Raw genomic sequence first — 16,235 nt, 5'->3', positions numbered from 1 at the left:
AGCAGGGAGCCGGATGCGGGGCTCGATCCCAGGACCCTGGGATCATGATCTGAACCGAAGGCAGACACTTAACGACTGAGCCACCCAGGCGCCCCTGGTTTTACCTTTTTAATAATTGATTGAAACCCAGATCTGAATCACAGATGTCTGGTGGCACTTTTCTGTAGGCTTAATTTTTTTTTTTTAATGTAAGCTCTAGGCCCAGTGTGGGGCTCGAATTGATGACCCTGAGATCAAAAGTCAAGAGTTGCATGCTTTACTGACTGAGCCAGCCGGACACTCTGTGTATTTTTTATTTTTTAAATTTTAATTTTTTTACTGAAGTATAGTTGACATTTTAGTTTCAGGTGTACAACACAATGAGTTGACACATTATGAAATGATCACCATGATAAGTCTAGTTACCATTTGTTATCATATAAACTTATTACACTGTTATTGATTATAATCTCTACACTGTACATCTCCATGACTTCTTAAGTTTATACTTCTTAATTTGCCTTTTTGCCCATTCCCCGAAGGCCCCCCGTCCCTGCAACTACCAGTTCTCTGTAATTTATGAACCTGCTTTGTTTTGTTTGTTGCGTTGTTTTTTAGATTCCATATATAAGTGAAATCATACAGTATTTGTCTTTTTCTGTATGATTTCATTTAACATACTATCCTCTAGGACCATCCATGTTGTCACAAATGCAAAGATTTCCTTTTTTTTTCCTTAAGATTTTATTTATTCATTAGAGAGTGAGAGAGAGAGTGCGTGTGCACAAGCGGGGGGTGGGGGGGGGCAGAGGGAGAGGGAGAAGCAGGCTGCTCGCTGAACAGAGCACCTGACATGGGACTTAATCCCAGGCCCCTGGGATCGTGACCTGAGCCGAAGGTGATGCTTAACCAACTGAGCCACCCAGGTGCCCCAGATTTCATTCTTTTTTTGTGGCTGAGTAATATTCCATTGTATATATATACCACATCTTCTTTATCCATTCATTTATCAGTGGACACTTAGGCTGTTTCCATATCTTGGCTATTATAAATAATGCTGTAATGAACGTAGGGGTGTATATATCTTTCTGAATTAGTTTCTTCATTTTCTTTGGATAAATACCCACAAGTGGAATTGCTGGATTGTATGGTATTTCTAGTTTTTTTTTTAAATTTAAGTAATCTCTGTATCCAACATGGGGCTCGAACTCATGACTTCGAGATCAAGAGTCTCATGCTCTTCCAACTGAGCTAGCCAGGCACCCCTGTAGTTTTAATTTTTTTAAAAGATTTTATTTATTTGAGAGAGAGGGGGAGAGAGAACGAGTTGAGGGGGAGAGGCAGAGGGAGAAGAAGCAGACTCCTGCTGAGCAGGGAGCCCGATGCAGGGCTCTATCCCAGGACCCTAGGATGACGACTGGAGCCGAAGGCTCTGCTGACCAAGCCACCCAGGTGCCCCCCTCTAGTTTTAATTTTTTGAGGAAACTCCGTACTGTTTTCCATAGCGGCTGTACTGATTTACATTCCCACCAACTGTGCACAAGGATTCCCTTTTCTCCACATCCCTGACAACACTTGTTATTTCTTGTCTTTTTTTTTTTTTTTTAAGATTTTATTTATTTATTTGAGAGAGAGTGTGCCTGCCCGCACAAGAGGGGACGAGCCTGGGGGGAGGGAGGAGCAGAAGGAGCGGAAGGAGCGGGACCATGACCTGAGCGGAAGGCAGATGCTTAACTGACTGAGCCACCTATTTCTTGTCTTTTTTTTTTTTTTTTTTAAGATTTTATTTATTTATTTGTCAGAGAGAGAGAGATTGAGAGCACAAGCAGGGGCAGTGGCAGGCAGAGGGAAAGGGAGAAGCAGGCTCCCTGTTGAGCAGAGAGCCTGATGCAGGGCTCCATCCCAGGACCCTGGGATCATGACCTGGGCCAAAGGCAGATGCTTATCTGACTGGGCCACCCAGGTACCCCTCTTGTCTTTTTGATACTGGCCATTCTGATGGGTGTGAGGGGTATGTCATTTTGGTTTTGATTTGCATTTCTCTGATGATTAGTTATGTTGAGCATCTTTTCATGTGTCTATTGGCCATCTGTTTGTCTTCAGAAAATCTCTATCCCAGTCCTCTGTGCATTTTTTAATCAGATTATTTGATATTTTGGTGTTGAGTTGTACGGTTTCTTCACATATTTTGAAATTAACCCCTTATTAGGTACATCATTTGCAGTATCTCCTTCCATTCAGTAGGTTGCCTTTTCATTTTGTTGATGGTTTCCTTCACTGTGAAAAAGTTTTTTAGTTTGATGTAGTTTTATTTATTTATTTATTTATTGGGCCTTGCCTGAGGAGACAGATCCAGAAATATATTACGGAGACTCATGTCCAAGAGTTTACTGCCTCTGTTTTTCTTTAGGAGTTTGATGGGCCTTGCCTGAGGAGACAAATCCAAAAATATATTACGGAGACTCATGTCCAAGAGTTTACTGCCTCTGTTTTTCTTTAGGAGTTTTAAGGTTTCAGGCTTTACATTTAGGTCTTCAATCCATTTGAGTTTATTTTTCTGTATGGTGTAAGAGAGTGAGTTTCATAGTTTTGCATGTAGTTGTCCAGTTTTTTTAACACGATTTATTGAAGAGACTCTTATTTCCCCATTATATTCTTTCCCCATTGTATATTCTTGCCTCCTTTGTTGTAGATTAATTGACCAGTCTCTGGCTCTCTATTCTGCTCCATTGATGCAGAATGTGTGTTTTTTTCGTGCCAGTGCTATACTGTTTTGATTATTATAGCTTTGTAGTATAGTTTGAAATCTGGGAGTATATCTCCAGCTTTGTTTTCTTTCTCAAGATTGCTTGGGCTCTTTGTTATTTGTTTTTGTTTTTTTTTTGGTTCTGTACAAATTTAGGATTATTCTAGCTCTGAAAAATACTCATTATTTTTTTTTTAAAGATTTTATTTATTTACTTGACAGAGAGAGAGGGAGAGAGCAAGCGCAAGCAGGGGGAGCAGCAGAGGAAGAGGGAGAAGCAGGCTCTCGGCTGAGCAGGGAGCCCGATGTGGGGCTTGATCCCAGAACCCTGGGATCATGACCTGAGCTGAAAGCAGCTGCTTAACCAAGTGAGCCACCCAGGCGCCCCAATACTCAGTATTTTGATGGGGATTGCATTGAATCTGTAGATTGCTTTGTATATGGACATTTTTAACAATATTAATTCTTCCATTCTGTGAACATGGTATATTTTTCCATTTATTTGTGTCATCTTCAATTTCTTGTATCAACGTCTTACAGGTTTTCGGAGTACAGGTCTTTTACCTTCTTGGTTAAATTTATTTCTAGATGTTTTATTCTTTTTGATGCAATTGTAAATGAGATTGTTTTCATAATTTCTCTTTCTCATAGTTTGAATAGAAATGCACCAGATTTCTGTATATTAATTTTGTATCCTGTGAGTTTACTGAATTCATTTATACTAATAGATTTTTTTGGTGGAGTTTTTTTTTTTTAAGATTTTACTTATTTGACAGAAAGAGAGACCGCGAGAGAGGGAACACAAGCACGGGGAGAGGGAGAGGGAGAAGCAGGAGCAGGCTCCCCGCTCAGCAAGGAACCCAGCTTGGGGCTCCATCCCAGAACCCTGGGATCATGACCTGAGCCGAAGGCAGATGCTTAACCAATTGAACCACCCAGGAGCCCTGGTGGAGTGTTTAGGGTCTTTTCTGTAATAGTATCATGTCTTCTGCAAATAGTGTTTATTTCTTCCTTACCAATTTGGATGCCTTTTATTTCTTTTTCTTGTCTGCCATGGCTAGGACTTCCAGTTCTATGTTGAATAAAGTGGCGAGAACGGGAGTTCTTGTCTTGTTCCTGATCATAGAGGAAAAGCTTTCAGGTTTTCACCCTTGAGTATGATGTTAGCTATGGGTTTGTCATATATGGCCTTTATCATGTTGTGGTATATTTCCTCTATACCCATTTTGTTGAGAATTTTTGCCATATATGTGCCAGGGCTTTTTAGAAATAAGGTTGGGAGGGTCAGTTTTTTTTACAGCTTTATACTATAGATTTAGAATTTTTCTAAGCAACAAGTTTTACTGGAACTAAGGGTAACTTTCTTCTCTGTGAAGTAAGTGTTTTCAAGTTAATGGCATAAGTAAACTTGTTTACAACCTTAGGAAGAGGAATGCCTGAAATACAGAGAGCTGGTGTTTTCAGGGAACTCTCCTCTTTAGATGTCATGAATATACAGTCAGTTGATCCACTAATGAGAAATAATTTTTCTCTGTTAAAGGAAATTCCCTAAGGATTTTAACAAGGAAACAGTTCATTAACCTAATTCTAGTTATCATATGTATTTAAAAGCACCATACCTGCTGTTAATTAAAAAATTTCTTTAATTTGCTAAGAATCTATTTAAATTGTTTTTTTTTCCCCAGTTGGCCAAATTAAGGAGATACTACTTATAGGGGTCAGAAGCCTAGTAAAATTCAAACCAATGAAATTAATATATTCTTTCTATGAAGAAACCTAGTTTCATGAAGTGATGAAGGAATTATAAAGAAAATTTCTTCCAGGTGAGAATTTCAGTGAGCGTCTACATTGTAATGAGTTCTAAGATGGGGCTGTGGTGTGTTTGGGTGACACAAATCAGGTGAGACTAATTTTATATTAAATACAGTTCCTTTGTTAATTTATTATCTAAAAAATGGGCTTTAAGCTCTGTATATTCATTAAGAGTGAGTACATGGGAAAAATATGACTGGGAGGAATATGACAAAATCCTCCTTTTATTTGGGTGGGTGGGGAGATTATGGGGTAATTTGGTTTCGTCTTGTATGTTTTGTATTTTCCAAATTTCAAACCGTGAAATTTTTATAGGTTTTTTTTTTTATTTTTTTTATTTTTTTTTAAGATTTTATTTATTTATTCATGAGAGACAGAGAGAGAGACAGAGGCAGAGGGAGAAGCAGGCTCCCCGCGGAGCAGGGAGCCCGATGCGGGACTCGATCCCAGGACCCTGGGATCATGACCTGAGCCGAAGGCAGACGCTTAACCGACTGAGCCACCCAGGTGTCCCTATAGGTTTAAAAAGGAAAAAAAGATAAACCTTATACCTTTTTTTATTTTTATTTTTTTAAAGATTTTATTTATTTATTTGACAGAGAGAGACATAGTGAGAGCAGGAACACAAGCAGGGGGAGTAGGAGAGGGAGAAGCAGGCTTCCCGCGGAGCAGGGAGCCCGATGTGGGACTCGATTCCAGGATCCTGGGATCATGACCTGAGCCGAAGGCAGGCACTTAACTACTGAGCCACCCAGGTGCCCTATACCTTTTTAAAAAAGATTTAATTAATTAATTAATTAATGAGAGAGAGCGAGTGAGCAAGCGCATAAGCAGGGAGAGGGGCAAAAGGAGAGGGAGAAGCAGACTCCTGATCATGACCTCAGCTGAAGGCAGACACTTAACCAACTGAGCCACCCAGGCACTCCAACCTTATACTTTCTATTAAGAGCTTATTGGGGTGCCTGCCTGGTTCATTCAGTGGAGCATGTGATGCTCGATCGATCTCTGGGTCTTGAGTTTGAGCCCCACATTGGGTGTAGAGCTTACTTATAAATAAATTGTTAAAAAAAAACAACAACACCAAAAATGCATACAAAAAAAATAAAGAGCTTGGTTTACTGTATTGAATGAAAGTGAGTTGGCTTATACATTCGTGTTTTGAGCAGAGGTTGCTAGGATAGGTTGAGTGTATCCAGTGAGATCTAGAGGTGATTTTATTTGAGCATTGAGTACTGCCTTTCTGTATCTGGAAGTAATAATGACAGGTACTCTCCATAAGCGGTGTGCTGGAGCCATTCTCATTATGTTTTACATATGATTTGGATCCCCAGTAACTGTTGGTTTTTATCATTTCCGTTTTATGAATGAGGAAATGCAGGGTCAGAAAAATGAGACACCATGTTTAATGGTCTCAGATGATACATGTTGAAAGGTGATATACCTCATGCTTTTATCACCGGACCAGTCTGGAGACCTACCATTCTTCATCATGGAGTAGTCAACTTTTCCTTAAATCATAACAGGCCTCTTTTTACACATCACACATTTTAAGCCCTACCTGCTGTGCATATATTAAAGTTTAGGGACAGCAGTAAGAGTTTAGTTTGTATGTCTAATTATAGGAGCCCAGTATGGATGCATAATAGGTGCTCAGGGAGTGCTGTGATGCTGTTCAAAACTGAAGTCATTAGTGTCCATCATTCCCTACATCCTATTTCTGTGGATGCCATCCCCATTATGGGCAACCTAGGAATCTTAGCTTCCTGCATCCAGCCTCCAATAGTTCCCAGGTTATATTCATACTGCCTTATTTGGTAGGGTTATATTTCCTGCCAGGACATTTACAGTAGTCTTCTGATTGGTTTTCTATGTCCCCCCCACCCCGGCTCTTTTCTGTGTTGCTGCCAAATTGATATTTCTGAAGACACAAATCTCATGTCTCATCCTTGCCTAAATCTTGTTTTTTTTTTGCTTTTCAGTTGCTTTTAGAATAACTTCCAGGCTCCTCAGCGTAGCATAATTTAGGCCCTTCATGTTTTGAACCAGCTTACCAGTCTTTACTGGTACTCCACCTCAGCTATACTGAAGTATTTATAATTTTCAGAACACAGATGCTGATTTTATAGTGTGTGTAATTCCTCAACATGGTTGGGCAATTTTTATTGATGTACTTTTCTCTGGAACCCCCTTCCTTTCTCATCCACCTAGCCACTTTCTCATCTTTCAAGTTTCAACTAAAGTATCTCCATCTCTGGTAAACCTTTGTTCCCTCCTTTTTTTTTTTTTGATTTATTTATTTATTTTAGAGAAAGTGAGCAAGCATGGGGGGGAGAGAAACTTTAGCAGACTCTGCACTGAGCGCAGAGTCCGACATGGGGCTTGATCCCACGACCTTGAGATCATGACCTGAGCCAAAACCAAGAGTCGGATGCTTAAGCAACTGTGCCACCCAGGGGCTCCCCCTCTCTTTTTTGAAGGTTGGGTTCCTTTTGGTGCTGTTGTCATATTTGATACTCATCTTATGGAAGCATTCAGCTCCCTGTATTGGAGTTGAGTAGTTACTTTTTCTTTTACCATTGGGTGCTAGGAAGCTGTTTCAGTAAACACATTCTTGGGCTTAAGTCCAGACCTCCTGAATCAAAATCTCCAGTGATGAGATGCAGTTCATGCGTTTTTAAAAAAGCACTCCCTGGTGATCTCATGTGCACTTTGGTTCAGAACTACTGTGATGGTTCCTCTTGAAGAATCTTTCAGCCTTCTATCTCTAGCACCTGACAAATAGTGTATACCTCATAAATGATGAATGAATACATTATGTTATCAGGGCATATTGAAGAGCTTTATTGAGTGAAGTATTTTATTTTGAAGGGTATTAAGATGTAATTTTGAGGGGCGCCTGGGTGGCTCAGTCGTTAAGTGCCTGCCTTCGGCTCAGGTCATGATCCCAGTGTCCTGGGATCGAGCCCCACATTGGGCTCCTTGCTCAGCGGGAAGCCTGCTTCTCCCTCTCCCACTCCCCCTGCTTGTGTTCCCTCTCTTACTGTCTCTCTCTCTGTCAAATAAATAAATAAAATCTTTAAAAAAAAAAGATGTTATTTTGAATTGATAAGGTGTAAGTTGTAACAGAATGTGGGATCTTGAATACTGAAAGGCTTTTGGGCCTGAAGATGAGGAGCCAGTTAGCATTTATTGAAGGATTGCATTAAAGAACTTTTAAATTAATTCTTATCAACTCTGCTTTTATGGTTTTTTTGCTTTGCTTTTTTTTTTTTCCTTGAGATTTCTTGAAACCATAAGGGCCTGGAGGAGCGAGGTTTACTCTCCTTAATTTGTAAAACTTTGAAACTTTGTTTCTGTTCACAGTTACAACACATAATTGGAAAACAGTGCCATACTTTTTCAGCTTAATACATTTACAAGGTTTATTCCTGTTCTCTGAAGTGAATAGTATGTGCCAGCATAGTTCAAGAAGATAGTATCCTTATGAACGTAGGATTAAGGTTGTAATTTAACCTTAAGGTTGTTAATTTAACCATATATTGTCAGTGGTTAACTGCTTTTAAGACTAGTGACTCATTTTTCCTACTTAAAGCTTCTTAAGAAGTGCTGTTTTGATTTGAGCTTTCTGTTGGGCATGGTATAAGTTTCAAACTGTGAATTTTATTTTTATCTTATTTATTGTTTAAATCTTTAATTTTTTTTTTTTAGATTTTATCTATTTATTTGACAGAGACAGCAAGAGAGGGAACACAAGCAGGGGGAGTGGGAGAGGGAGAAGCAGGCTTCCCGAGGAGCAGGGAGCCTGATGTGGGGCTTGATCCCAGGACCCTGGGATCATGACCTGAGCCGAAGGCAGATGCTCAACGACTGAGCCACCCAGGCGCCCCTAAATATTTTGTAAGTGATCTCTACACTCAGTGTGGGGTTTGAAATCATGACCCCCGAGATCAAGTTGCATGCTGTACTGACTAAGCCAGCCAGGTGCCCCCAAACTGTGAATTTTAAAATGCACAATTTTTATTCTGTATTATGGTTACGAATTTTGTTCTAAAGTGGAATTTTAAAAAGTTATTGAGATATAATTCACATACCATACAATTCACCCATTTAAAAGGTGTACTATTCAGTGGTTTTTTAGTATAGAGTTGTACAACTGTCACCACAATCAAATTTTAGAACATTTTCATTGTGCCAAAAAGAAACTATGTACCCAATACCAGTCACTGTCTACTTTTCCCATCCCCTTAGCCCTAAGCAACCACTAATCTATTTTCCATCTAAAAAGGAAATTTTTTTATGATCTAAAACTTTTCAATAACTTTTTCAGAGTTAAATACTTAATAGCACAGGTCATTTCCTTCTAGATGTTTCCTGCGCGTATATAAAGACAGATTCAGGAATGTGTTGTACTTTTTTTTTTTTTTTAAGATTTTATTTATTTATTTGAGAGAGAGAATGAGAGAGAGAGAGCAGGAGAGGGGGGAGGGTCAGAGGGAGAAGCAGACTCCCTGCCGAGCAGGGAGCCCGATGCGGGACTCGATCCCGGGACTCCAGGATCATGACCTGAGCCGAAGGCAGTCGCTTAACCGACTGAGCCACCCAGGCGCCCCCAGGAATGTGTTGTACTTTTAAGCCAAATGGGAACACTGTAAATGTACTACACCTGCACATATGTATGAACACACTGTATGATAGTCTTTGCCCTTAATACATTGTGGCTATCCTTTCAGGTTAGTAAATAACTTTGTATATTCTTTAAGGGCCATGGTGCATGGAACTACAATACTTTATTTTGACTTACTTATCCCAGATCACTGAACTTTTTTTTGGCTTTTGACATTCTAAACAGTGCTGTAGTAAACAATATGGTAGTTTTATTTTTGTATTCTGCAATCATTTCTTTAGAATATATTTACAGAGGTGAAATTGACAGATCAAACAAAAGAATGCATTTAAAATTTTGATACATATTTTCACATTGTTCTCCAGATTTCCACATTGTTCTACCAATTTAAAGTTCTACCAACACTGTATGAGTATTGTTTATTTTTTCTGTTGGTGTATATATTATTTTTCTAAAATTTTTTTTTTTTTTTTAAAGATTTTACTTATTTATTTGACAGAGAGAGAGTGAGAGCAGGAACACAAGCAGGGGGAGTGGGAGAGGGAGAAGCAGGCTTCCCACGGAGCAGGAAGCCCGATGCGAGGCTCGATCCCAGGACCCTGGGATCATGATCTGAGCCGAAGGCAGACACTTACGGACTGAGCCACCCAGGTGCCCCTCATTTTCCTAAATTTATAAGACTGCTTTTATATCTCTTTTAACTTTGTTGTGTCTTTTGCAATGCAGAGTTTTAAAATGTATGTAATCAAAAGTGTTGGTCTTTTGCTTTTGACTTCTTTATATACTTAGGTCATCCCTCACCCAGTCTCCTGTGTTTCTTGTAATATTTTTGTAGTTCTCTTTTTATGTTTTAATCTGTAATTCATCTGGAGTTTATTTCTGTGTATTGTATGGGCAGGAAGTAGTGATGTGATTTTACTTTTCTCACATTGGTAACTAGTGGTCCTAGCACCGTTTATTGATTTGAAAACCTCCTTTACAGTAAATTAGGTCTCCTTCTATATGTGGATCTGTTTTGACTCATTTGTTTTATTGATACGTTTATTCTTACTCTAGGGCTAGAATTTTTTTTTTTAATTATCTTTATTGAGGTATAATTGACATAAAATGCACACATTTTAAGTGTGTAATATGAGTACTGACATATCAGTATTCAACCTGTGGAATGATCACTATAATCATAATGATAATTCCCATCTTCTCCAAAGGTTTTGTGGGCCTCTTTGAATTCCCCCAGCAGCAACTGCTGATCTGCTTTCTGCCTAGGTCTAGACTTTAATTATTGTATTTTAATGGCATTTGGAATGACAGTAAAACAATTCTTGTTATTTGTAGAATCACAGGTATGCCCCAATCCCGAAGGGATGAATGCTCCTCCACAGATGTCTGTAAAAGTGGCTCCCTTGGGGCGCCTTGGTGGCTCAGTCGGTTAAGCGTCTGCCTTCGGCTCGGGTCATGATCCCAGGGTCCCGGGATCGAGCCCCGCATCAGGCTCCCTGCTCTGTGGGAAGCCTGCTTCTCCCTCTCCCACTCCCCCTGCTTGTGTTCCCTCTCTCGCTGTGTCTCTCTTTGTCAAATAAATAAGTAAATAAAATAAAATCTTAAAAAAAAAAAGTGGCTCCCTTACCTCCTTCAAGTCCTTTGCTTAAATGTTACTTTCTCATTGAGGCCTTCCATTAACATTATTTATTTATTTATTTATTAAAAGATTTTATTTATTTATTTGACAGAGAGAGACACAGCGAGAGAGGGAACACAAGCAGGAGGAGTGGGGGGCGGGGAGAAGCAGGCTTCCCGCCAAGCAGGGAGCCCGATGCGGGGCTCTATCCCAGGACCCTGGGATCAGGACCTGAGCTGAAGGCAGACGCTTAACGACTGAGCCACCCAGGCGCCCCCCATTAACATTATTTAAATTGCAGCTCTGTCCACTTTAATTTTCTCAATAGCCTTTAAACCATTTTGTAATTTTCTGTACTTTCCAAAATGTTTGCTGTCAAGGTTTATTGTTTTTAGAAATCAAAATTATCTCAAAGACATTAACTTTAATGGGAGGGAAAAAAAAACCTTTGTGTTTTGATTTTTAAATCCAATTTCAAACATTATTCTGTGGCACCCGTGGCACCCATAGTCTTTAAGTTTAAAAGCCTAATAAATTTGCTATACCTTAAGTTCCTCTCAACCCCAGGATGGAAAACTTGATGCATCATGACCTCACAGTAATACAAACTGTAGGGTAATGAGCTAAAGATAGTAACTGCTCAAAAGAGGAACAAATTAAGGTTTACTGTTCGCATCATATCAGGTGGAATTCTTATTTTCTCTCCCTCAGGTGGAATTCCATAAAGAATCAAACCACATAAGTTGATACATGCCAGTGCTTAAAAGATTATTTTGATTAGCAACATCTTTTTCTTTTTTTAATTCAAAGGAGGTAGGAACTCTATTAAAATATATTCTCCTACAGATACAGTTTTGGATTTATGACTCTTTTAGGATCATAAAGTCCAGAACGAGCCATTTGATGTGCTTGGTAGCTGCCCTTCTTCCTTTTTTTTAAAGATTTTATTTATTTATTTTGACAGAGAGAGAACTCAAGCCAGGGGGAGTAGCAAGGAGAAGGAGAAGCAGACTCCCCGCAGAGCAGGGAGCCCCGGTGGGACTCCATCCCAGGACCCTGGGACCTGAGCCACAGGCAGATGCTTAACTGACTGAACCACCCAGGTGCCCCTGATAGCTGCCTTCTTAATTATGTTGCTGTGACTTACCTGGCTAGATTTACTCAATGAGAAGGTATAGTGAGGGTTCATGTCAAGGCTGCTGAGTGGAGGAAGACAGTTTGTAGGCCTCCTGGCTAAAGACTTGTTAAATACAGGAAGCTCCTATTTCTTGTGCCAGTTGTTTGTATTGTAATAATGATAATGAAGTGTACAACTCCTGAAACTTTCTGGGTTATCTCACCAGATTTATTCTCCTTACATCTAAAAATACATGCAGAGGGGCACCTGGCTGGCTCAGTCAGTAGAGCTTGTGACTCTTGATCTTAGATTGTGAGTTCAAGCCCCATGATGGGTGTAGAGATTACTTAAATAAATAAATAAATAAATAGGTTAAAACAGATAGGTTAAAACAAGGGTCATTGTTATTGGCGACGAGTATAATTATGTTTCTCAATATTACAGGTAAACTAAGGACTTTTTCCATGGCCTAGTTTCATTCTGTGTATCATCATAAACAGTGTTTTAAAAATCAAATAACGCCTGGATGGCTGTCCGTTAAGTGTCTTGCCTTCGGTCCTGATGGGATTGAGTCCCGCATCGGGCTCCTTGCTCAGTGGGGAGCCTGCTCCTCCCTCTGCCTGCTGTTCCCCCTGCTGTGCGCGCGCTCTCTCTCGCTCTCGCTCTGATAAATAAATAATCAAATAAAATCTTTTCCCATCCTATTTAATACAATATAACTTATAGTTACTTTTGATTTCTAAAATCGATAAATGCTTATTGTAAGTATTTTGGAAAGTACATATGATTAAAAAATTATAAAAACACCCAAGAAGCAAACCTCAAATCCAGCCAACCAACCACCAACTAACTGTAATTCAATCTTCTACAAGATTCTCCTGTTAGTTTACCTTTTGTGATAGGACCATCTAGTTTTTTATTCAAAACTTGTAAAAATGTAAATGATTATATTTATAGACAGAAAAATCTCTTTGGTGCTATTAAAAGAATGATTGCTTCTTGAGCTTTGCTTTTTTGTTTTTTTTTTTTTTAATCTGATAGGCAGTATGAATTTTTACTGATTATTTCTGTTTTGGTTAGCCATTGGAGAGATTAGAGCTAAACTTATGACTCATTTCTAGCAAGTATTTAGGACTCAATTACATTATTTTATAAATGAGGCTCTTCTCATTTTCCCTTTGCCTTAATTTTCTCACTAGTTGAATTTATTTGATTTTGTAAGTCACTCTGAATCCTTTTTGGAACAAGTTGAGATAAAAATAAAAACATTTCTGTGATTAATAGTTTTCTATCTTTTTTGGGCTAACATATCAAAATATTTTATGGTAGAATATTTCCATAGATAATTTTAAGGTTATGTAATATTCTTTTCTATTTAAGGGTCTCATTCGTTTCTGTGTTTCCTAATATTGATCATTTAGGCTTCTAAATTTTTACCATTGTAGGTGGTGCTCTAATGAATATTTTTGTTTATCAGTTGTAGTTTGAATTATTTTCTTCACTTAAGCCTTAGAAGCGGAAAAATACTGTTAGTCCTTTATAATGCTATTCTACCTCTTGTGTAATTATTTTTTCCCATTTTTAAGATATAACTTACATACAGTAAATATATTAGTTTACAGTTTTGTAGGTTTTGATAAATGGATATATTCTTGTAACCACCACAATCAAGATATAAAACAGTTTCAACACTTCTGCAAATTCCCTGGAGTCCCTTCATAGTTCCTAACTCCATTCCCAGCCTCTGGTAATCATGAATCTTTTTTTTTTCCCCTCTAATTTTGCCTTTTCCAGATGTTGTATATTGTAAATGTATGTAACTTTTAAGTCTGGTTCTTTTCACTTAGCATAATGCATTGGAGAATCTGTGTTGTATATAACAATACATTGGTCCATTTTATTGCTCAGTAGTATTTCATTAAATGGTTGTGTGACTTTATCCATTTTGTGTGCTTAATTTTAATTCTCAGCTGGAATGCTTGGTACACTCATTACTTGAAAGATGGCATGTGGGTGGCATATTTTATTACATTTCTATTTGTGTTTCTTTCCTTTTTTTTCTTTTTTTTTGAGAGTACAAGCTGGGGAGAGAGGCAGGGGGAGGGGGAAGCAGACTCCCCGCTGAGCAGGGAGCCCAGTGCGGGGCTTGATCCCAGGACCTTGGGATCATAACCTGAGCTGAAGGTAGACACTTAACTGACTGAGCCACCCAGGCGCCCCTGTATTGTGTTTAAGACAGTTGTGTCAGGACATAAAAATCTTTGGGCCATAGATAGTATATATTATTTTATTGTCTTTGGCACATAGTATTTTAGAGAACCAAGGATAAGGTATTTTTTTCCCCCTGCTGGGATACTTAGGGAATACTCCAACATTAGGACAATTTGTTCAGGATGTGATTTTTATGTGCTATATGAGTGAGACCTTTTTATCTTCATAGTTTTGTAGCTTGAGAGAAGGTTCCTTTGGTTATATATATGGTTATTTTAATTTTTTCCTCAAGAACTATCTTTTTTTTTAGTTAATTGTTGATTCACATACTATTGTAAGAAATAATACAGAGAAATCCTTTATATACTTTGCTCTACTCCTCCCGCCCCCCCCATAACATTTTGCATGTAACAGTTCTGTAGTATGACATCACAGCTAAGATAATATAAAAATCCACCCAATCTTAGGTATTTCCAGTTTTGGACTCATCTGTGTGTGTGTATTAAGTTCAGTATAATTTTATCACCTGTGTAGGTTTGTATATTTACCATGGTAGTCAAAATACCAAATACCAAATAGTTCAAAACCACAGAGACCTTTGAGTAGCCCTTCTTATAACCACACCCACCTTCCCTTTGTGAGGGAGGGGTAGGAGAGCTCCCCCCATCTGCTAATCTATCTTACTCTCAAAATTTGCAATTTTGTTATTGTAGAATTGTTATATGAATGGAATCATCTAGTATATAGGCTTTGGGGATTGGCCTTTTCTTACTCTGCAGAGGGTCCTGCAGATTCTGGGCAGATTCTGGTTTTTAGTTGCTACAGATAAAGCTGCTATGAACATTCATGTTCAGGTGTTTCTGTGAACATAAGTTTTCATTTCTCTGGGATAAAAAGGCCCAGGAGTGCATTTGCTGGGTCACGTGATACTTGCATGTGCAGTTTTTTAGAAACTGCTAAATTGTTTTCTAGAGTGGCTGTACCATTTTGCATTCTTACCAGCAATGTTGGAACAGTGCAGTTCTTCTGTCCCCTTACCAGCATTTGGTGGTGTTACTGTTAGATATGTAATGATATCTCATTGTGGTCTGAATCTGTATTTCCCTGATGGCTAATGATGTTCAGCATCTTTCATGTGAGCAGTTTCTTTCTTTTTTTTTTTTTTTAAGATTTTATTTATTTATTTGAGAGAGAGAGAATGAAAGACAGAGAGCATGAGAGGGAGGAGGGTCGGGAGGGTCAGAGCGAGAAGCAGACTCCCTGCCGAGCAGGGAGCCCGATGTGGGACTCAATCCCGGGACTCCAGGATCATGACCTGAGCCGAAGGCAGTCGCTTAACCAACTGAGCCACCCAGGCGCCCAGTTTCTTTATTTTTTAATGTGATTTTATTCTTGTTTTACTTTTATATGATCTTAATTATGAATAAAAACATTAAATTCTGTTTGATAAATTTCCCCTGTTCCCTTTATCCTAATAACATTTACAGAACTCCATTTATAAGTTTGAGAAGAGATCTTTAAGTTTATGGATCAACATTAACTTAGTATGTATTCACTTGGAAAAAATTTTTTTTTTTTTTAAAGATTTTATTTATTTTTGTGAGAGACATCTAGCATGGCGGGGGAGGGAGGGGCAGAGGGAGAAGCCGACTCCCTGCTGACCAGGGAGCCTGACTTGGGACTCGATCCCAGCACCCTGGGATCATGACTTGAGCTGAAGGCAGATGCTTAACTGACTGAGCCACCCAGGGGCCCACTTGGAAAAATTCTTAATGATTTATTTTTTATTTTATTTTTTAAAGATTATTTTAGAAAGAGAGCAGGTGTGAGCATGAGTTGGGGTAGGGGCAGAGGGAAGAATCTCAAGCAGACTCCCTGTTAAGCCGTGGCACCTAGGAGGGGCTCCATCTCACGACCCTGAGATCATGACCTCAGCTGAAACCAAGAGTTGGATGCTTAATGGACTGAGCCACCCAGGCGCCCCTTAATGATTTATTTTTAAACCAGATTTGGCAAACTTATGGCCTCTGTGCTAGATCTTGCTTGCTGCCTGTGTATGTATGGCCCTTGAGCTAAGAATGGTTTTTACATTTTTAAATAGTTGAAAATAAAAACAAAGCAAAGAATA

General features: G+C 38.9%; 2 long non-coding RNA genes across 2 annotated transcripts; both read left to right on the top strand.

Moving 5' to 3' along the window:
* The first annotated feature begins 6 nt into the window (after nucleotides 1-6).
* On the top strand, nucleotides 7-5,576 carry LOC145721222 (uncharacterized). The gene is made up of 2 exons (XR_014144770.1): nucleotides 7-4,852; nucleotides 5,057-5,576. It is a non-coding gene; the product is annotated as an uncharacterized LOC145721222 (long non-coding RNA).
* A 5,471-nt stretch (nucleotides 5,577-11,047) lies between these two features.
* Nucleotides 11,048-15,685, top strand: LOC145721221 (uncharacterized). The gene is made up of 2 exons (XR_014144769.1): nucleotides 11,048-15,242; nucleotides 15,463-15,685. It is a non-coding gene; the product is annotated as an uncharacterized LOC145721221 (long non-coding RNA).
* The last annotated feature ends 550 nt before the right edge of the window (nucleotides 15,686-16,235 follow it).

Source organism: Leptonychotes weddellii, chromosome 4 (assembly GCF_054177405.1).
Source record: "Leptonychotes weddellii isolate Sample4059 chromosome 4, ASM5417740v2, whole genome shotgun sequence".
NCBI lineage: Eukaryota > Metazoa > Chordata > Mammalia > Carnivora > Phocidae > Leptonychotes > Leptonychotes weddellii.
This window is presented reverse-complemented; position numbering and strand designations above follow the sequence as displayed.